The following is a 23,628-nucleotide window of genomic DNA, read 5'->3' on the forward strand; positions in this document are numbered from 1 at the left end:
GACATATTTTATATGCACACATAAAAATCCTCTGTGTGTACATAGCACTTTCCTTTTAAGGAACTCACAGCAATTACACATGTGCTCATTAGTCCTAGGAACAGCCCTGGGGAGGTAGTTAGGTGCCAGAGGAAGTAGGAAGGAACGAGAAAACAAGACCTGTTAAATTAGAAAACAGGGCATTACCGAGCCTCAGTGCTGTAAACAATCTTTCTTCTCCCAGTGCAGGAAACCCTGGGATGTTAACGTGTCCTGATTAAGAAGGCTCTAGAATTGGACTCCCTTCCCTGGCATTTCTCCATGAGCATGACCACTCTTTCACTCCTCGTGTCCTCCTTCTCCTGCTAATCTGTTCCTAACTCCTACCTGGGCCAGGACTCGAGTTTGCAGTCCAAGCTTCCCTGGCTCCAGAGCCCCAGAGAGTTCACCAAAGGGCCACAGGGCGGGAGATGGGCCAAGAGCCGGAGCAGCAGCCAATGGGCTCAGGCGTTGTTCTCGCGAGACTTGCTTTCTCCGTGATGACCATTCCCAGACTCGGAACCAGTAACGCCATCCTCCCCTCTGCACCAGCAGCTTCATCCCACTGGGGATCCCAATGACTCTTCTGACTTCCCTTGTTGCCTTCCTATGAAGTTCTGGAAAGTTCTGAATCCATCCTTCGGGGTACACGTCAGCATAATGTTAATAATGCTGGTTTCGTCTTCACACACCCAGGATTTATCTGTCCGTCCAGCAGAGTGCACATGGCTCCTGATGACGACGATTGGAGGAAAGATGAACTAAAGTGCGTAAATGTGTGTCTGTGTGTGGGTATGTGTGTGAGAAACAGACAAACTGACAAAGAAGCGAGACAGCCTCCCACAGAGGCTGTGGGAATTCCTGAACAGGGAATTATTTTCTTTGGAGGTGTTTTGTTTCTGACTCAGAATTTTATTGTTTGTTGGTAACTGGTGGGAGGGCACCTTTGAAGATAAATCTTCCTGATGGGGAACCTGGGGCTCCACCCATGCCAGACCACGCGTCATAGTGTCCCCCTTAACAACTTCCTGTAGAGGCAACCCTGCTGGGGTGGGGGAAGGAGCGCTTTGGCTGGAGAGCACTGTCTCTGAGAGCATCTGTCTCTGGCCCAATATCTCTGGATATTCAGTGGTTGAGACTAGTCAAGTCTGAAAGGGACTCTGGCTGATTCCCAACCAGGACTTCCTACTGACCTCAAAGGTGGTGGTGGGTCTCCCACTAGCACACTCCTGGGCTCTCATTCTCCCCAGGGTGTGGGCTTCTGAGGCGCTTCCTGAGACAGGAGGGTCCTTGAACCCAGCCTGAGTGACCACACCAGGCACACGACACAAACAACTCAGTTAAGTGAAGTAGCTCGAGCATGGAAAGCAGGGGACAGGGTTTCGTCTTCCTGGTTCCATCACAGCCTCTGTGGAGCGAGTCTGCTCCTCTGACAGGTCAGGGTGTGAGCAGCTGCAGTCGCTGATTCGACAGTCACATTGAGCATGCACCCCCCACCCAGCTCCAGATGTCAAGGTCGGCCTTGGGTTAGAGAAGCAAAAAGCAAAACAGCCCTTGTGAACCCAGGCATCAACTAGCGGATAGGACCGACTCTCCAAGGGCTTTTCTCTGTCCGTGGGATTCTCCAGGCAAGAATACTAGAGTGGGTTGACAATTCTCTTCTCTGGGGGATCTTCCCAACCCAGAGATCGAACCTGGGTTTCCTGCACTGTAGGCAGATTCTTCACCGTCTGAACCACCAGGGAAGCCCCTCTCATCCAGCAGTCTCTAAATATTTTCTTAGTGGCCAGAGAGCTTCCTTAGATCTCCCGAGCTAATGAAATTCAGTTCCTACTAAGGAAAAGGAATCATGTTTCGCTTGTTTGTTTTCTTTTGGGTTCCTGGACTTAACCACTTGGCACTGGCAGTGTGGGTGTCTGAGCTGGTCATAGAGCCTCGCCACAGCCCCCGGGGAGAGGTGAGTGTGGCAACGTCCACCACGCTCATAAACACTCATTAGGCTCCTGTCTGCTCCGGGGACCTGAGCTCTAAGTCAGAGGCACAGCCCAGTTGTTCAGAAGCTTCTAGAAACCCTGCAGCCTGCACATGGAAAGGACAAACAAACAACAGAGCCAACCGATAAAACGGGAGCTGTCAGAACAACAAAGGGAATCTGAACACAGAACCGCGGAAGAGGTTCCCGTTTGGGGGAATTCTCTGGTGACCTAGTGGTTAGGGTTCCAGGCTTTCACTGCTATGGCCTGGATTCAATTTCTGGTCAGGGAACTGAGACCCCCACAAGCCATGGGGGAGCCCCTCCCAATTAAAAAAAAAAGAAAGAGTTTCCATTTGGGAGGGTGGAGGAAAAAGGAGCGTACGGACCATAGGACAGTCACTAGCTGTGTCTTGTTGGTCCATGGCGGGGAAAGGAGGGTAGAGAGGACTGGGATGGGGACCCAGGACCCCGAAAGCTTCAGGACATCAGGGAAAAGTCATAAAGCTGCGGTAAAACCCCTCTAGCTCTTCACTCTGACAAGGACATCCTCCTTGCACACTAACCCCCGACACCGCCAATCCCTCTCTACACACCCACCCCCCAACATCTTACATAAGAGCCTCCTATTGTGTTAATGTTAGAGGAAAAACGTGACTAAGGGTGAGTGTGTGCCCAAAGAAAAATAAAGCTAGGAAAGGAGTCTCAAATGGTCGCCCCCACCCCCAGGTTATCTTGGCTCGGTCCCTGAATCAGTCAGTTCACAGGCTCTGACATAAAAGGCAGGAAGTTACATACGCTAAACAAAGCTCCTTAGATGTCAGGAAATTAACCTGGGAAATCGGAGCCAAGAGCGATTAAAGGCGTTGCGCTCAGAGTTCAAAAACCACCATGGCGTTAGATCAAAAGCTGTTTTCTGGGCACCCCGGGCTTGGTTCTGCCAAACTGCACATCCCCATCCAGGGAAACCCGGCCACAGGGCCCACATGCTTGTGTGTTGTGTGTGTGTGTGTGTTTTCCTGCCGTGTGAGTTAATCATCACTCAGATCTATAACTTTTGACTCTTAATGCCTTCAGACCTTGGATGCCCGCCCTTGGCAAGGCTGCCCACAGAAGAGCAGCCGGCCTGCACAGGCTTCCTGATTAGGGAAGATCACACACCTAACCTCAGAGGGGGTCCAACCAGTGGCCCCAGAGGAAACAAAGAAAGCCCTTAAAGGGGGAGGAGGGAAGGCAGCCTGGGGATCCTGAACCTCCCAGCTAGGAAAACAAATGCCTTGTGGAAGGTGGAAAGGTCGGACCAGAACAAGCAACAGAATTGTAAGGATCATTATTTATGTTCACAGTGATAATAACATATCTTTGAACCTGAGTTTCATACTCTTTACAATTAAGGGGTTGGACTAAGTGTCCTTTATAACACCTTCTAGCTTGGATGCCCTGGAATTCTTAAATAACTTTATCATTATACATCATAATGCAATTGTCAAAGCATTGTGCACAACAGCACCTCTTTGTATATCCAGCTATGGGTGTTAACCCCATTGTACAGAGGAGTAAACTGAGGCCCTATGAGGGGAAGTAGCTTGCCTAAAGCCACATATCTGGTAGATAGCAGAGCCTGTAACAAACCTTCAGCCAGGAGCTCCTCCTGGTCCAGTGCTCTGGAAGGGCAATCGTGGGCAATAGCTTGGTCCTCCAAGTGACAAAAGTACATTTGCAATCACAAGCTCAAGCTCAAAGAGTCACTATGTCTTCTTTTTATATTGGGAAATGAGAGGATAAGGGGGAACCATTTAGCATTCCGGGGTTTTGGGAAGTGGAACACTCAGAGATGGCACCCACATGATGACCTCATAATAGTGCAAAACCCTCTTGACTCTACAGAGACGAGGTTAGTTGCATTTGCAGGAGAGGAAAAATGTGAGAGAAATGTTATTCATTCAACAATAACAGCAAGGACTTCCCTGGTGGTCCAATGGTAAAGATTTTGCCTTCCAATGCAGGGGGTGTGGATTCGATTCCTGGTCTGGGAGCTAAGATCCTACATGCTTTACCCCCTCCTTCACCCAGTGGCAGAGAAGGCAATGGCACTCCAGTACTCTTGCCTGGAGAATCCCGTGGACGGAGGAGCCTGGTGGGCTGCAGTCCATGGGGTCGCTACGAGTCGGACACGACTGAGCGACTTCACTTTCACTTTTCACTTTCATGCACTGGAGAAAGAAATGGCAGCCCACTCCAGTGTTCTTGCCTGGAGAATCCCAGGGACGGGAGGCCTGGTGGGCTGCCGTCTATGGGGTCGCACAGAGTCAGACACGACTGAAGCGACTTAGCAGCAGCAGCGGCAGCAGTCACCCAATGGACTTGAGTGGGTTTCTCTTTCTGACAACCAAACCACCCCCAATTATAACAAACACATTGTGGATTTTGCTGAGATTCCCCATTCTCTAAGCCATTTACCAAGGGATAAACATACTGGATATCAAATTCTGCCGTGTGGCATACCATGTACACTTGGTCCTTGAATGATTTATTTTTACAATTTTGACTACATATAAGCAGCCACATGTAGCTGAAATAAAATATCTTCATGAGATCCAGTACTTTGATCTATAGGGCTTGGATGCAAAAAAAATGAGTAATTCAACTAGTGAGCGTCTCCCACGCCTGCCCCGTATCCATATCATGATGCAGCGTTGCTGCTCTCAATGCTCTGTTCTGCAAGCATTTTCTGAGGAAAATGATCTGTTAAGAGGTTTTCTTCAAAACTCCAGATATGTTTCCAATGAGCAGCCATGTTTAAAAACAACCGGACTATATGACGATCTTTTACTTTTATCTAGTTTGTTTCACTTTTTCTGTCTCATATCCAGGGTTCCCATTTCACTTAGTTTACGTTTTCTGATTTCTTTCTCTCTTCGTTTCTTGATGTTCCCTCTCAAGCTTTTATCAAGCATAGTAGAAAAGCTCTTGTATACATATAAACAGCATGTATAATATATATTTTAGAAAATTACAAATTTTTGCTGAACTAAAAAGTTTATGACATTTTGATTCCACTTGTTTGACTTAGTATGAGTAGAATGCTAGGTTTCTAATTTAAAAAATTGATATGCAACAAGCAACAGAGATTTACTATACATCATGGGGAGCTATGGTCAATATCTTATAATAACCTACAGTAGAAAATAATCTGAAAAATAATATATGTGTATACGTATAATTGAATCACCTTGCTGTGCACCTGAGACATTGTAAGTCAACTATACTTGAATAAAATGTAAATATTAAGGGGAAAAAAGAGGTTTTCTTGGATTGGGGAATTTGTGACAGCACAAGCTGAGCCCCTTACAAAGTCCGTGGGTCTATTACACAGAGTTATTAACATATGTTTTAGAAACCTCTGTCTCTTCTATTATTAGCTCTTTGGAAGATGAGCTCCAAGCACCTTCTATAAGCAGGTATGTATTCAGTTCAGTTCAGTCCCTCAGTTGTGTCCGTCTCTTTGCAACCCCATGAATTGCAGCACACCAGGCCTCCCTGTCCATCGACAACTCCCAGAGTTCACTCAGACTCACGTCCATCGAGTCAGTGATGCCATCCAGCCATCTCATCCTCTGTTGTCCCCTTCTCCTCCTGCCCCCAATCCCTCCTAGCATCAGAGTCTTTTCCAATGAGTCAACTCGTCGCATGAGGTGGCCAAAGTACTGGAGTTTCAGCTTTAGCATCATTCCTTCCAAAGAAATCCCAGGACTGATCTCCTTTAGGATGGACTGGTTGGATCTCCTTGCAGTCCAAGGGACTCTCAAGAGTCTTCTCCAACACCACAGTTCAAAAGCATCAATTCTTCGGTGCTCAGCTTTCTTCACAGTCCAACTCTCACATCCATACATGACCACTGGAAGAACCATAGCCTTGACTAGACCAACCTTTGTTGGCAAAGTAATGTCTCTGCTTTTGAATATGCTATCTAGGTTGGTCATAACTTTCCTTCCAAGGAGTAAGTGTCTTTTAATTTCATGGCTGCAATCACCATCTGCAGTGATTAACACACATATATTTCTGAGTTAATTCTCTCATCAGATTCTCCCGCCAAATGTTCATCCAATAGATCGTATTATCTCAGTTGTATTAATCAGCTTAAGCCAAGTTATGCTGCGGTAACATACAACCTACAAACTTCAGTGTTTACTGCAACACAGGTTTGATGCTCACCCATGTCACTGTGGGTCAGTTACAACCCATCTTCACATATTCTTCATTCCAGGCCCCAGTGACAGAGAGAAAGAGAGGTGGCACACCACACGATGGCCCTTAAGGCATCTATACAACAGTGACACAATTATTCATACTCACTTTTGCAAGCCAGTGCAAACCCCACAGGCAAGCCTGACGTCAATAGGGCAGGGAGGACTACTCGTCCACAGGATAGTTGGGTGCCATAAATCACACAGCCATGCCTGGCACCTTGAGACTAAAATGCAAAATCCTCCACCAGAGAGCAACACAACAAAATCGCAAATACAAATACTATGTATCACATCATTTCACAAAGAAAGTGAGGTGAAGCAATTGCCTGACCAGTATCATGTTAGTGTTCAACTCATTATTTGAAGAAAGTCTTCAGCCCTCTCGGTGTTTGAAGAAAGTCTTTGGAACCCAGGGCTTCCCAGCTGGAGCAGTGGTAAAGAATCTGCCTGCCAATTCAGGAGACCCAGGAGACACGTTTGATCCCTGGATCAGAAAGATCCCCTGGAGAAGGAAACAGCAACCCACTCCAGTATTCTTGCCTAGAGAATTCCGTGGACAGAGGAGCCTGGCAGGCTACAGTTCACGGGGTCGCACAGAGTTGGACACGATTGAGCTTGTGCACACACTTTTCTTCTTTCGGACTCTGGGTGGAAGATGCAGTCCACTACAGCAGAGCTGTTTCTGGGTCTTCCTCTGAAAGAGATGCCTCTCTGGGACCCGATCTGTACATTATGCCACACTCCAGAAACGTTGACGTCAAGTTGTCACACTACAACATTTGGCCCTTGAATGTTTTATTCATTAGGATCATATGGGAATCCGAGTGAGCCAAGGTAGACGAAATTAACAAGTGCCAATCAAGAAACAGACTCAGAGCCAACACTTTGTCTCAATAAATGAAGCCATTTTAAAATGCTCTTGGTTTAACCAGACTGAAAGAAGTGGTGGCTCTGGAGAAGGACAAGAAACTCTTACCCTCTAGGGTGGTGTCAGATGGTTCCCTCTGGCCATTGGTTGATTGCATCCTGCAGAAGCTGGCATGAGGGGTCTGGGAAACCCAGGGACTGATGCTTCGGAAGAGTCTGGCACCAGTAATTTACAAAGGGCCTTCACTATGATCTGGTCAACATCTCCAAGGTTAGTTATTCCCATGACCACCAACAGCACCCATCCCAACTGGGTACCCTGGTCATCTATGGTTAATGATCTCTCTGGTCAGTGAGTAGTTTTGCTCAAGGTAAGAATCTGACTGCACACAGGTCCTCAAGTCTAGAAAACAAGTCGGAATTCACTGTTGTTGTTGTCGTTTTCTGGACTATTTAATTTCCTTTAAGTTGCATAGATAACACGTTTGGTTTTCGAACGGTGCAAGTTACAAAGAGTTCAGTGCTACCATGCTTAGCAACAGAGTCCCTGTGGAATACCTGTTCCCCATCTTTGCCAATAACATTTTTAAGGAGATTAGGCTTGATTAAAAAATACACTGTCAGCCGTGAATCCAACCTGCCCAGGATATATCAGGTTGCATCGTGTTATGAAACACACACCATCCTGGATGTTCTTCCAAAAGAATGTGTACAGAAAAGGCTGCCCTTCTGCAAGAATAAGAGCTCCTTCCCGGGCCACACCACTCTCCACCTCCGTCCAAACACCCAGCAAGCTGAGGCATGTAGGCGTCCCTGGCTGAGCCCTGTACGGCCTCAGGACACCCTACACCACCTCTCCTGTGTTCTCCTGTGTGTGAGAGAGCAGGGCCAAGGCCAGCGGGCTAGGAAGGACAGAGGTGAGAAGGCACCGTGGAGCAATTTCCGCAGCATCTCACTACTCTGTTCTGCTGATTGCTTATCAATCAGCAGAACTCCCTATAGAGACTTCAAGAAACTCAAAAGACAGGCTGGGAATTGCAGGCCTCAGTGTGGCAGATGCTATGCATTCATGAACATGTCAAAAACAGCACTTCTACACTCCATTCATAGGCCTGACTTGTGTCTATGGAATCAGACACTGGGTAGCTCAAAGCTAAGTCTCTGAAAACATCCTGCAGAAACCCCAAGATTGCCATCTCAAAGTCACTATAATTTCGCTATTATGCTGGTAATAGGCTAATGGCCCACAGGCAAAAGGATATTAAAAAGATTATATTAATGTTGGGGGTGGGGATGGGATTATGAAGGGCTTTGCAAAGCTAAAATAAACCAAGAGCATCTAGCAGCCAATTCAGAAAAAAATGGATTTGCAGCCAAAGTTCTTCCCCAGTTTGGGCAGCAACAGCAGCATTATCAGGACACTTGTTTTGCACATGTTTATTTTGAACCCCACGTGTTAGACACGGAGCTGGGGTCAACACAATACAGAGCTGGACGAGTTGTGATTCCTGTCATGGGGAGGCTGACAGGCTAGTAGGCGAGATAGGACCACGCACCAATGAGTGAGATGACACCCACTAAGAGGAAAGTGCCACAAAAGAGGTGTAGATGAAGCATTTTAGGAAGTGCAAAGGGAGAGATTACTCTCCCACACAGAAGAGACCATGACTTTATGGAAGACAGGCATTCAGCCAAGTCTTCTGAAGGAGAAACGATGCAGGCAATGCAGTTGGGGAGGAAGAGAATTCATTAGCTGCCTCCACGGGCGCAATGGAGGCATAGGGTACCGACCCGACACTCTCGTGGCTCGTGGCTCCAGGCTGCTCCCCATCTCTGAGGTTTGCCTTTGGCTGACCAGAACACCCCACCAGAGAGATACCAATGCCCTGCCTCTTGGGGACTGGCAGATACAGGGGCATAAAAGGCCAGTCCCCCCCACCTCAGCATGGGGACAATTCTGCACCCCATGTCCCAGAGGGTCAGGCTGAGGCTTGTCTCTGCTGGGTTCTCTGCCCTCTCCTACCTTCCTTCCTTGCTCTCAGTAAATCACAGGCATCTGAATCTCTATCTCAGACCTCACTTCTAGGGAATCCAGCCTAAGCGTCAGACTTTCCCTCTTGCGTCTGCACAGATGCACCAAGGAATTCTCAGGAAAGCCTTCCATGTCCCCATAAGTCATCCATTACACCCCCTGTTCCTTAGCTTCCTCTGTTCCATCCAGAACAGCAACCCTATTTCCGCATTGCATGTCTGTCTTCTGTTTTTTCTCTTGCTAAGAGGGGTTCCCCACCACTTATTCCTTTCTTTCAAAGTCTACCTCAGTTTTACTTATTCCAAGGCTTGCCAACCAGACTCCATGCCTACCCCTTATGTGTGTGTTTTCTTTAGCACTGAAGTCATATGCCAGAACACGTACCTATTTTTATTTTTTAGACAATTAGATCCGAACTTAATCATCCCAATAGATGCTGTCACTTTCAAAGTACTCATCTTGGGAGATTAATCACTTCCTCCAATACAGCCACTGCCCACTCTAATTTGGGGATTCGTCTCTTGGGTTTGACTTCAGCATATGTATTTCTCATACACCATTAAACATGATAAATAGACTACAGCAATTCTCTGTCCTTTGAGGCTTTAACAAATCATTCAGAACCATGACTGGTGATTGATTGCAGGTTAGTGAGAGTATATATGTATTTTGTAATTCCACAGTTTACACACCCTGAACAGTTCCTTGGAAGATGAAACCCTTTCTCCCGCAAGGCTGCCCTAAATCCAGCCAATCCCAGTGATGGCAAATATTTGTCCTGTGAAAGTGACTTCCTTTCCTCTTTGAGACATTTGAATCCACACCTGATGAGTAATGTAGGTATTGATTCATTCATTCAACAAATATTTGTTGAGTGTTTTCCACACGCCAAGGATTGTGCTACAGGTGGGGCTGTAAAATCAAATAAAACATGGTCTTTACTCACATGGGGCTTAGAATCTATTGGAAAAAAGTTACAAGTAAATTGACCATATAGAAGAGTGTAGTAAATGCTGTGATGGGGACAGGCACGGAGGTTTATGGGAGGAAGAGGAGTGAGCTAGATTGGAAGGCCACGGAAACTGCTGGAGGCTGTTTTGAAGGATGATTCGGAGTTTACTAGATGAAGAAGGTTGGCGAGGGCGTGAGGGGAGGACCTGATTGTAGGAAGGCATAGGTAGAATTCTGAAACCGCAAGACACATTCAAGACACTTCCTGTGAAGAGTAAATTGGGAGAATTAATACAGAGATGAGAGAGTGCTCAGGCTCCTGGGAAGTCTAGGCAGGCTTATCCCAAGAGCAGTAGGAAGCCATTGGCAGCTCAAGCTGGGATAAAAACCAACCAACCAGCCATATCGTGTAACTAAAAACTCATGGAATGATTTTGACGGGTGTTCTCAGTACTTCCTCATGTGTGCATGTGGTTCATCCTCTAACAACTGTGTGAGAGACACTTTGCTATGCCCCCTTTGTTGTTATTGTTTAGTCACTAAGTCATGTTTGACTCTTTTCAGACCCCATGAACTATAGACCACCAGGCTCTTCTGCCCATGGAATATCCCAGACAAGAATACCGGAGTGCGTAGCCTTCTCCAGCTGATCTTCCTGACCCAGGAACTGAACCCACATCTCCTGCATTGCAGGTGGATTTATTTTACAGATGCAAACAAAAAAAAAAGAGACCAGGGATGTTAAGTAACTTGTCCAGGCCACACAGCTAGTAAGTGGCAGAGTTGGAATTCAAATTCTCTCCACCCCTCTCAACTCCAAAGCCCCAAAGGATTCCCTAAAAGAAAACCAACAAAGGATATGAACAGATACATCACTTAAAAGGAAACTTTGAATTTTAAATATATTTACAGTGTTCAATCAGTATCAGAAAGTAAAACAATAATATTGAACAATCTTATATCTATTTAACCAGCAGAAAGTGTAAATAACCATGCACGATGCCATCTATTTTGCACCACTCAATAAACATTAATACATTTGTAACAGAGAAGGACAAACCTGACTCCATATTGGATCTGTTCTTTTAGCTGTAACCTTTGTGCTCTTTGTCTGGGTTTAGTCATGCTGGTTCTGCACCTTTTGTAAAAGACTGTTGCCTATAGCCTGAAATATTACAGATAGCCCATTTTCAAGGCTCTGAACTTTAAAGGTATAGTACTTGTCCATTTGTATAGAAATAAAAAGTTACAAAAAAGAGAATACCATTTGTCTTGTTGAAGGTTTATAGGAACACTGTGAACAGGCCTACTTGGACAGCTGTAAGAACAAGGATTCAGGCACCAAGAAGTTTGGAACAACCAGCTACAACCCCTTCCCTTTCAGTAGAAGAGAAGCTTAACTTCTAACTCAGGGAAGATGGTTCTTTGGGACATGAGTCCACCGTCTTCTAGGTCTGCTAACTGTCCAAATAAACCCTCTATTCCTGTCTCAGCAACTTGTCTCTTGATGTATTGCCCTGTTGTGTGGTGATGAGTATGAGCTTGGACTTGGTAACACATTGATGGTCATCTGCAAATTTACATAAATATTTTGCAAAACGGTGTAATAATTTATCCAAGAAAATATTTCAGAAGTAGACGCAAAGTTTGTCATTGCAAGAGCAACAGTGCAAAGTTGAGAACAAACTCAATGTGGAGTGACGGCAGAAGAGTTTGGTAAACAATCATACAACAACCCAATGGAATATGTGTAGTTATTTGACATAATCTTTTTGAGGGTTACATAACACCATGGGAAAATATTTATAGGAACTAAATTGTCATGTAAAAAGGTAGAAAACAGTACAACATTGACATTCATGAAGAATATAGCCTATATCCTTGCAAATTCCCAGATAACTGAAAGCCATTGTGGCACACAACTGCTCCCTTTTAAATGCAGTAACTGAAAATGTGAAGTAAGCCCCTGGGACTCTTAATGAACCTATGAACTCGGGATTTGCTTGTAAAGTTATAAACATAAATTCTGCCAATAAATTCCAGATTGCATTATATCACCTCATTACTATATTTACCTAAATCTGCAAAGAAACAACATTTTTATCACTTTATGAGAGTTCCTCACAAGCTCCATAGGCAAGCACAAAAGCTGTATTGAAACGCAGTTCCCAGCAATGGTAGGCAACTTGTTCACTAACTGTGGACTCTTGCCTTCTTTCATATCAGCTTTGAAATCCGGTCATTTCAAAGTTAAAGATGTCTTGGACGTCCCTGACAAATAATTGAAAAAATGAGAGTATAAAATTCAAGAATGTCAACAATGTCTACTACTATGCATAATATACATAATTATATTACATATGTATACATATACATATATTATATATATAATATTACATAAATGTAGACATATGACTAGTGCTGCTGCTTAGATATAAAAAATATAGACAGTAGTGTTTGGGTAAAAGAATTCTAAGGAATATTTTCCTTTTAAAATATTTATTAAGTATTATATTGTCATTTTATAATAAGCTCACACAAATGATTTACTATGCTATGGCCACATTCCAATAGGTTGAACTCAGTTGCCTTTAACCCATTGGTTTTATAGTGTTTAACATGTTTGCAGGGCTTTGGGGTTGCCATGCATGGGTAAAACCTGGGGAATTAAGCAGGAACTCAGTACAGAACTAACCACATCATACTTCCCATGACGTTTGACTAGAGGTGCCAAAATCAATATGTCTTTCTCTCCATATACACCATGAAACTACAATCAGAACTTGGGCTTTGAAGTGGGGCTGACACTCAGTCACTCAGATAAGGAGATGTGCCTCTGATTCCTGAAACTCCACTGATTGATTGAACAGGAACTGCAACCGACATCCAGGGGTTCAGTCCACGTGACCTTGGGAGGGAGGGAGGGAGGAAGGGAGTAAGAAGGACAGAAAGAGGGAGGAGTCATGCTAACAAGCTTGCCAGCCAGTTCTTTGCTTTTTCTCCAGCTCCTGTGTTGACCCCCAGGGGTCATTCTATCTGTCCCAAGCATGTCACCAGAGAAAGTGGAGCAAATGGAGCAGAGGAGAGCAGTTCAGCTTGTACATTAGTATGTGACACAGTCAGAACCAGGGCCTGATGGTCCTCCGGGGGACTGAAGCACCCAGAAACATTTCACTGAGAAAGTGGATGCTCTCTGCTTTTGTAGGAGGGGACCAGGGAGGGAAGAGTCACGAATGCTTAGGCCTGTGAATTTCATGGTTTGTAAAAACTCATTGTCTTTTCACTTAGCACAAATAAAAACTGAGAAATAATACAAAGCAAGAAATTCTGTTGCTCAAAGATAAACTGAAACAGCCTGGGGAAACACCAGTAGCAAAGACTAGCAGAGGCGAGGAAGAAGGCAGAGGTCATAGTTTAGCTTGAATCTTGAAAATTTTCTGAGAAATCTAATTTCCACTTTTTAAATAATGGAACGTCATAACATCTTAAACTCTGAGTCTCTGCATGTTTCTGATCAGCTAGAGAAATTCAATGCAGAAGTGGGGTGAAGGCCCAGGGGAAGAAGAAAAAAGAAACTTAAACAGGATTAATAAGTTCTGGAGTTCCGACGCATAGCACGTGATAACAGCTAACAATACCATATCGTACACTTGAGATTTGCTAAGAGGATAAATTTTAAATTAAAGCTTCTCAACACACATGTGCACGCACATGCACACACACACACACAGTAACTGTGTAGAGGCGATAGATGTTGACTATCCTGATTGTGGTGATTTTACGATGTATATGTGTATCAAAACATGGCCTTAAATAAATACAATTTTTCTATTTCAATAATGTCTCAATAAAGCTGCTTTTAAAAAAAGAAAGGAGGAAATATTTTTAAAAAAAATTTTAGGACTACTGGCTCCTCGTTGTTTATCAAACTATTACTGGATAAGGGATGTTGCTGTTGTTCAGTCGCTAAGTCACATCCAACTCTTTGTGACCCCTGGACTGCAGCACAGCAGGTTCCCATGTTCTTCACTATCTCCTGGAGTTTGCTCAGATTCATGTCCTTAGATTTCGTGATGCTATTTAACCATCTCATCCTCTGCTGCCCCCTTCTCCTCCTGCCTTCAATCTTTCCCAGAATCAGGGTCTTTTCTGGGGAGTCAGCTCTTCGAATCAGGTGGCCAAAGTATTGGAGCTTCAACTTCAGCATCAGTCCTTCCAGTGAATATTCAGGTTGATTTCCTTAGGACTAAGGTATGATAAGGGAGGATGATAAGGACTAAGGGATGATGGACAGGGAAGCCTGGCGTGCTGCAGTACACGGGGTCATAAAGAGTCAGACATGACTGAGCCACTGAACTGAACTGACTGAAGGGATGATAAGGGCTTCCCAGGTGGCACTGCTGCTGCTAAGTCACTTCAGTCATGTCCGACTCTGTGCGACCCCAGAGACGGCAGCCCACCAGGCTCCCCCGTCCCTGGGATTCTCCAGGCAAGAACACTGTGCGACCCCAGGGACGGCAGCCCACCAGGCTCCCCCGTCCCTGGGATTCTCCAGGCAAGAACACTGTGCGACCCCAGAGACGGCAGCCCACCAGGCTCCCCGTCCCTGGGATTCTCCAGGCAAGAACACTGGAGTGGGTTGCCATTGCCTTCTCCAATGCAAGAAAGTGAAGAGTGAAAGTGAAGTCGCTCAGTCATGTTCGACTCCTAGCGACCCCATGGACTGCAGCCCACCAGGCTCCTCCATCCACGGGATTTTCCAGGCAAGAGCACTGGAGTGGGTGCCATTGCCTTCTCCACAGGCGGCACTAGTGGTAAAGAACTCAGCTGCAATACAGGAGACATGAGATGTAGGTTTGATCCCTGAGTCAGGAAGATCCCCTGGAAGAGGGCATGGCAACCCATTCCAATATTCTTGCCTGGAAAATCCCATGGACAGAGGAACCTGGCAAGCTAGAGTCAGTCACGACTGAAGCAACTATGCATGCATATACACACAAGAGGTAGTAAAGAAAAAGAATTAAGCGCTCTCACTAAGACTGCATTTCAAGTTTATATGACCAGTATTCACCCCTCCACCTTTCTCCCCAAACTGAAAAACTCAATACTGAATGTCCCCACAGTACAGGCACATCCAACCTTCATCCCATCGAATCCTCAGCTCTACCCTTCTACAGACAGAGAAATGGAAATGCAACAAGTAAGTCATGCATGGATTGAGAGTTGGACCATAAAGAAAGCCGAGCACCAAATAATTGATGCTCTGGAACTGTGGTGTTGGAGAAAACTCTTGAGAGTCCCTTCAACTGCAAGGAGATCAAACAGTCAATCCTAAAGGAAATCAGTCCTGAATATTCGTTGAAAAGACTGATGCTGAAGCTGAAACTCCAATCCTTTGGCCACCCATGCAAAGAACCGACTCATTGGGAAAGACCCTGATGCTGGGAAAGATTGAGGACAGGAGGGGAAGGGGACAACAGAGGATGAGATGGTGGGAAGGCATCACTGACTTGATGGACATGAGCTTGAGCAAGCTTCAGGAGTTGCTGATGGACAGGGAAGCCTGACGTGCTGCAGTCTATGGGGTCACAAAGAGTCAGGCACGTCTGAACACCTGAACTGAACTGAACTAAGGTAGCCAAGAAAAGAGTGCAGTGAATATTCTGGTTAACTCCCTGATGTCCACGCCTCCACATTAGTGTAAACCAATCAGGCTATGGCCATCTCCAGCCAGGAACTAGTTCAGGAATGATCCTGGGACACTTTTCTGCCGGAAGTCTTCAGAGGAAAGCTTCCCTGCACTGAGACATCGTCCCAGGTAGGGGTGCTCTTTTTTTTTCCTCAGACAAGGATTCGCTGCATCCTTTTCCCAGTCAAGATCACTCTGAGGCTGACAGAAGGGCAAGAGGGCAAGAGTCCTGGATGGTGCCACTAAGTGGCCAACCTTACCCACCCCACAGCCTGCCTGACCTCTGAACTCCAAGTGACATGAGATAATAAATTTCCTAAGTACTTGCATCAGGATGAGTCAGACTCTATCTCCCTTTCATCACAAGCAGCCTGCCTGATGCAAAAGGCAAATCCAAACTCAGGTCTGTCTGATAATCAAGTGCGTACTCATTCCAAGAGTTTTCTAGTCCGAGAGATCGTCTCCCTGTGCATATCGTCTTGAAGGGTTTCCAATTCCACAGCTGCACTGGGCCTCCAGTCCGACTTGGACTGAATCCCAGGTCTGCCACTGATAGGGAAGCCTGGCATGCTGCTGTCCATGGGGTCTCAAAGAGTCAGACATGGCTGAGCAACTGATGTCTTTTTCTCTCTCTCACTGATGACCTGTGTGATCACGGGCAAACCTCCTGTCTTCTTTACACCTATCACCTCATCTGAAAAATGGGAATAGTATTAGTGCTAGCCACAAAGGATGCTTGAAGCCTAAAGTCCAGGGAGTCCCCTACCTATGAACGAGTTCCATCCAGAGAGCATGATCGTCAGTCCAATTTGTTCCTAAGTCCAACAAAGTTAGCCTAGGTACCCAATTAACACGAGTGGCTTTATAGTACTGTACTGCTATAGGTTTATAATACTTTTCATACAAATAATACATAGCAAACACAAAAAATAAAGAAACGAGTTTTAACCTGACGGTACAGCACTTTGAAATGTCCAGGAGTACAGTATTACAGCTAGTACACAGGGGCACGTTCTCGTCTTTCAAAGCTTGTAACTTAAAGGTTCAAATGTAGGGGACTTACTGCACATTTCTATACAGTAAGTGGTCATTTCTCATTAGCTCCCATGAGAGAATCACTGACTTTTTGTGCTTAGAGAGTTTTCAGAATCCTTATGATATTTTGAATAAAGTGATTTTATTTTTCCCAGCATATCAAATCTGTGTCAAAATTAAAATATGGTGTTTCTTTAATGTTTGCCCTTACCTGAGCTTTTGGCTTTTTAATTAGTGACTGCCCTAATTCTTTTTTGGGAAAAAAAAAAGTACAACATCATTAAAGAAACTATTTTAAATGTCACCCTTCATACCTCACTACCTAATTATCTATTTTCATTCTTTGATATTACCTCTTGCACGTAGTATTCACATATCCACAATTATAGTAAGCATTCTACTTTGTTTGCTGTTATTTTTACTTAAATTATAGCACATTTCTCCATTTTTCTACATGTTCTTTGTAATTATTCATTTTAATAGTTTTATAATATTGATATAGCAAAACTGAGTAAACATTCTCCTACCACTAATATTTTTACATAAATATTTCTTTATTTTTATCTTAAAGTCAATGTAGCAGTGAACATTTTTGTTTACACATTCTTTGGTTTCTGTGCATTATTTCTTTAAGAAAAATCTCTAGAGACAGAATTACTGGGTCTAGAGGCATTTATTATCTTTATGTCTCCTCTATGTAACTCTTTCCCGAAGGATTATTCAAATTCGCAATTGTAAATTTTATCTCAACTAGTCAAGACTGGAATCGAGTTCCTCTAATCAGTTAGTTGGTCTGAAATGCCACACATGTCTTTTACTTTGGAGAAACCAGTATTTTGATTGCCTTGTCATGGGTTTCAAGCTTTATAAGTCAAGTTCTGCTTTCTTGCTTTGAAAGTTCCCCCACAAACCAATCAGGCTTATCTTTCATGGATCTTGAACATTTAAAAGACTGTCTGCTTTTATCTCCCTGTGTCTCTTCAGGAATCTCACTGCATTGATGTAGACCCCCTAGGATGTGTAAATGGTTCAAGAATACCATTTTAATAGGATGATCAAGCCCAACTTTATACTTCCTGCTAGAGACACATGTTCAGTCTGGGAGCAAAATGGTATTATTATTCCATCCAGATGGAACACGACTGATTTCCTCTGGCAAAAGGCCAGGTCCTTGGAAACCTACTGCCCACTTTACAAACATCTGGAACACTCACTGGTCAAGTAACTAAGAAAAACACACCCTGTGCAAAGCTTAATGCAGACCCTCCTTACCCCTCCATATAGCAAAACCAACTATCCTCTTTTCCCTCAGAGCAACCCAAAGTGTGTTTGGCTTCCAGGAGGAGTCTCTTGCGGGTAGAGAAAGCTGGTGTATTTTACTTGACTCATGGGCAGATAGATGCCTCTAAGTCATAGGCTAAGTGGTTAGAACAGCCCTGGATGCTCCTAAAGGGACTTTGTCTAGCCTGCTGTGAGGTCTTCCCACCTTCTCATGTTTCTCGCAACCATAAACCCAAATCCAAATGCAGGCACTAAAACGCAAGGCACTGAGATCAGGTTCTAAAGAAACGATGTGGAAGGCAGAGAGTGTGCTCATGTTCGTTTTAACTCCAGATCGTCATAGACATGAAACACAACTTTTAAAAGTTCTGGACCCGCTCAATGTTACGTGGCAGTGTATATGCACGGCTGAGTCCCTTTGCTGTCCACCTGAAACTATCACAAGTGTTAATCGGCTGTACTCCAACACAAAATAAAAAGTTAAAAAGGAAATGAATGAATAAATAAAAGTTCTGGGATAATTCCAGAAATATGTCTAGAGATCCTACTGGAGTGACAAACCCCAGATGAAGAAACACGTGGAGTATAAATGTCTAGAGGTTTTTTCTGTAAAAAGCCAGATAATAAAGATTTTAGGCTTCATGGGCAGTATGGTCTTTGTCACAGCTATTTAGCTCTTTCAGCACAAAAGCAGTCACAGACAATTTTAAACAGATGGGTACAGTCATGTTTCAATGAAATGTTATTAACAAAAAGAAGTACAAGATTTGACCCAAGGGCCATAATGCCAACCCCTAAAGTAGTGTGTGAATAATATAATGAAGACTGCCTATCAGCTCTGTAATCTCACTATTTGCAATTTGTATTTGCAAGCCCGCATGTTCATTTCATCTGTGCCTGGATTTATAATGTCATGAGATTTAGGATGCGGAGTGTTGGTTCATTCATTATAACATATAAGTTTTTTTTTGAGAGCTTTCTATATACTGGATACACTACAGTTCTGTCCTTAATTAGCCTTATCTCTGTTAATATGACCCAAGACTTAATTTTTGATGAAGATTTCAATTTTTAATTTTAAGAAAATTAAATATCGGACAGTCGCAGGCAGTATAAGTCAATGTTCTAGAACTTCTAATGAGCAACTGGATTGAGCCTCTTCTTTGAGTTCAGAGCAGGCTGCTTTCAACAGCTTCTCCGGGGATCAGAGAAGCGTTGAAGGCAGGGAAGCTGCCTGATGAAGCGGAGCACACTGAGCTCAGAGCTAATACTGGTTCTGCAAATATTTAGCTGTGTGACCTCTCCTTGGGCAAGTCATCTTATTTCTCCGAGACTCGGTTTCCCCTTCTACAAACAAGAAATTCAGATGAGACGAATGGGGTCAGAGGAGTCCTTTATCTGCTCAGATTTTGAATATTTCAAGTTTTGTGTCAACCAGTCTAGGCTGAGAGGCTTCCATTATGTCAGAAGGCAAGCAATTTGAGGTCTGCTCCTTGTGGGGCTTATGTATATGCCCTATGAAGGTCCCTCACTCTAGTTTCCCCCCAAATTAGGACATTGCAGGAAACGGCAACCTACTCCAGTACTCTTGCCTGGAAAACTCCGTGGACAGAGGAACCTGGTGGGCTACAATCCATAGGGTCACAAAGAGTTAGACATGACTAAGCATTTGTGCATGTGACATTCATGTTGGGGACCACAAAGATTATGAGAAGTTTCCTGACTTAAAAGCTTTCCACCCAATATGGAAACCAGGCATGCAGCTGCTAACTGTAACCCAAGGCAGAGTGAAATCAGAGAGACAAACTGTGAGATCATGGGAGGAGGTACTGATTCTGACGAAAAGAAGGCACAGCTCAATGAGCCCCATGGATTGGAGTAGATTTTAAGAAACAATGAAGAGTGAGGGTTAGAACGTGTTGCTAATAGAGGGTAATTGAAATGGGGAAATACAGTGGACAGTGGATACCTCATCCCAGAGCCTTCATTCAAAGTAATATCACTTTGTGAATAAATTTTTTCATTGGATCGTGTTTCTGTTTATACCAATCTCCAGTGGTTTATCAACAGTATTACAGAAAATACGCAATGAGGACTTTTCATTAAATACTAACTCTTTAAACTTTGAAAGTGGCATTTTGATTTACACTTCTCAATTGGTTGGTCCTTCACAACCATGTATCCATGGTTTAAAATCAAGTCAGGTTAAAATGGGAGAGTAGTGACTATGGTAAATGCGATGACTCAAACTAATCAAAGAAATCATGTTGACAGGAATGAAAAATATAGATACATGGGTATACTATTAAGCCAAATGTTAGTCATTTAGTTTCAGCAAAATATCACCCAACATATGAAACAAATGCTATTAATTCAAATCTATCAATATTTTTGTCTGCTTATATTTAGTTAGTAGATTTTCAATGATTGTGTAATGAACACAAGCATATAGCATATTTGTACATCTTTATGTAACTCCAAAGAAAAATAATTTGTCAACAGTTGATGTCTAAGAAAACTTCATTTAAAGATATTCATTACTCAAGTTTTCTAAATATCACATTTAATGAACTTGAAGTTTTCATATATCAAATGGAGATGATAATTGTTTATTTTGCAAAGTTATTTTAGAGGGTAAAAAGAGATAAAAGTTGAAAAAGATCTGGAAAGCATAAAATGCTACATAAAATCAAGGAGATAAAACAGTATTTATTACAAGACACAAGGAAAAACCAAAACAGCTGCCTGATAGCTACTCTGGGCCTCCACACTCAGGGCTCTCGGCAGCACTGTTTTTATAGGTAAAGAGCAATGTCTCAGAACTTAGCTGTGTTCCTTGGGGATCCCTACACACACAGCAGAACTCCTGCCTGACTGCATCGTTATCCCTGTAAATACATGGATACTCACAAGTTTATCCAGGGCTCCCCTAGAATCATGGCAACACAACTCAGCCCACAGTAAATGCAGCTGCTAAATCGTGAATCTGAAGCTTTGAGGAATGTCTGCAAATAGCTGATGACAGAATGCATCTGGATTTAAGCTGGAAAGTCTATGGACTGGAGCAGATGGACAAGATTTTCTATAGTACACTCTTTAGCATCAAAGGATCCAAATGGCATGCATCTCATAAAACCCTCAACCCAGCCTAGGTTCAGGGAGGTTAGTTCAGGCAGGACTCACTCAACCGATGTCTCTCCAACTCAAAGAGTGGAGGACAGTGATGGAAAATCAAAATTCTTGACTTTCAATTGCACTATCTATATCTGACTCTTCTGTATGTATCAGATCAGATCAGATCAGATCAGTCGCTCAGTCGTGTCCGACTCTTTGCGACCCCATGAATCGCAGCACGCCAGGCCTCCCTGTCCATCACCAGCTCCCAGAGTTCACCCAGATTCATGTCCAATGAGTCAGTGATGCCATCCAGCCATCTCATCCTCTGTCGTCCCCTTCTCCTCCTGCCCGCAATCCCTCCCAGCATCAGAGTCTTTTCCAATGAGTCAACTCTTCGCATGAGGTGGCCAAAGTACTGGAGTTTCAGCTTTAGCATCATTCCTTCCAAAGAAATCCCAGGGCTGATCTCCTTCAGAATGGACTGGTTGGATCTCCTTGAAGTCCAAGGGACTCTCAAGAGTCTTCTCCAACACCACAGTTCAAAAGCATCAATTCTTCGGCGCTCAGCCTTCTTCACAGTCCAACTCTCACATCCTTACATGACCACAGGAAAAACCATAGCCTTGACCAGACGAACCTTTGTTGGCAAAGTAATGTCTCTGCTTTTGAATATGCTCTCTAGGTTGGTCATAACTTTCCTTCCAAGGAGTAAGCATCTTTTAATTTCATGGCTGCAGTCACCATCTGTAGTGATTTTGGAGCCCAGAAAAATAAAGTCTGACACTGTTTCCACTCTTTCCCCATCTATTCCCTGGAGAAAGAACTAGGTCTCTGTTTTTCCCAGGACTACTGTTTCTTGGGTACTTTGCCTTTGTTCTGCATTCCTTCCCTTCTCTTAAAATCATTAATTATTGAGACCTGCTCAAGGGCAAGCATTTAGGCCAAGCTTAGATCACAAAATGGTTCAGGCCAAAAATGGCTTATCTTACATCAAGAAAGACATGCCTGGTTCTCTTTTCTGGGGTCCCCCTTAATCTGTCCACTTACAAGTGCAATAAAGCTGAAACTCTTCCCAGGAGATCAAGCCTACCTCCTTTGTCAGAACCTAGACAAGCCCTGACAGCAAATGTCTGGCCCTCAGAGGTTCCCCCAGTTCTGGAGAGGTCCTGACTGGGGTCCATTGCGCTCCTGCCCAGGTCATATCCACAGGACCCCTGGAAGGTCACCTCCTTTTCAAAGAAGATCCCTCTTAAGTCTCCCTGGAGCCTAGTTTCCCCAGATGGCTCAAGCCTTTGCCTTTTCCCTTCACTCTTTGGCCTGTTAAACTGCAAATTCCCTGGGAGGAAGCAGGGCAGCGGGGAGGAAGTTCTGTTTAAAGCTCTTATTGGCGGTTTCACTTTAATGCGTTTCAGGCTGAGTGAAGCAAGTCAGACAGAGAAGGAGAAATATCCTATGACATCGCTTATATGTGGAATTTAAAAAGAAACGATACAAATGAACTTATTTACAAAACAGAAGCAGACGTACAGACTTAGAGAATAAATGTATGGCTCCTGGGGCAAGTGGGGGGAAGGACAGGGTGGGGGCAGGGATGAGGAATACTTAGGGAATTTGGGATGGACATGTACACATTGCTACATTTAGAGGGGGTAACCAAAAAGGACCTACTGTAGAGCACAGGCAACTCTGCTCAATGTTATGTGGCAGCCTGGATGGGAGGGGAGTTTGGAGGAGAATGGATAAATGTGTATGTATGGCTGGGTCCATTTGCTGCTCACCTAAAACTATCAGAATATTGTTAAATTGGCTACGGGTGCTAAGTCACTATGCATGCTCAGTCACTTCAGCTATATCCGACTCTGTTCAACCCCATGGACCATAGCCAACCAGGCTCCACCGTCCATGGGATTCTCCAGGCAAGAATACTGGAGTGGGTTGCCTCCAGGGAATCTCCCAGACCCAGGGATCGAACCCAGGTCTCCCTCATTGCAGATTTTGTACTGGCTGAGCCACCAGGGAGAGAAAGAGCTTTACTGGAGAAAAGCTTCGCCCTCCAACCAGAATTAGATGGATTCTAAACCCCAGCTCCAGTACGAGGCCCCAGAGATGCCATAGATTTTGATTCAGGCAGACCGGAACTCACATCTTGGCTTGACCACTTACTGGCTGCATGACCTTGGGCAAATGAGTTCATGGGGCAGGGCCTCAATTTTATCATCCATTAAATAGGGTTGACTTCCCCCTCTTACAGTGTATTGAGTTGACCAAAAAGTTCATTCGAGTTTTTTTTATAAGATGGGACAGAAAAATCCAAAGGAACCTTTTGGCCGATCCAGTAGTCTGGGTGAGGGTTACAGAAGAGCAAATGTAAAGTAGCTGGCCCAGAGGAGGAATTCCATAAATGCTCTTTTCCCCT

Source organism: Bubalus kerabau, chromosome 12 (genome assembly GCF_029407905.1).
Source record: "Bubalus kerabau isolate K-KA32 ecotype Philippines breed swamp buffalo chromosome 12, PCC_UOA_SB_1v2, whole genome shotgun sequence".
Lineage (NCBI taxonomy): Eukaryota > Metazoa > Chordata > Mammalia > Artiodactyla > Bovidae > Bubalus > Bubalus kerabau.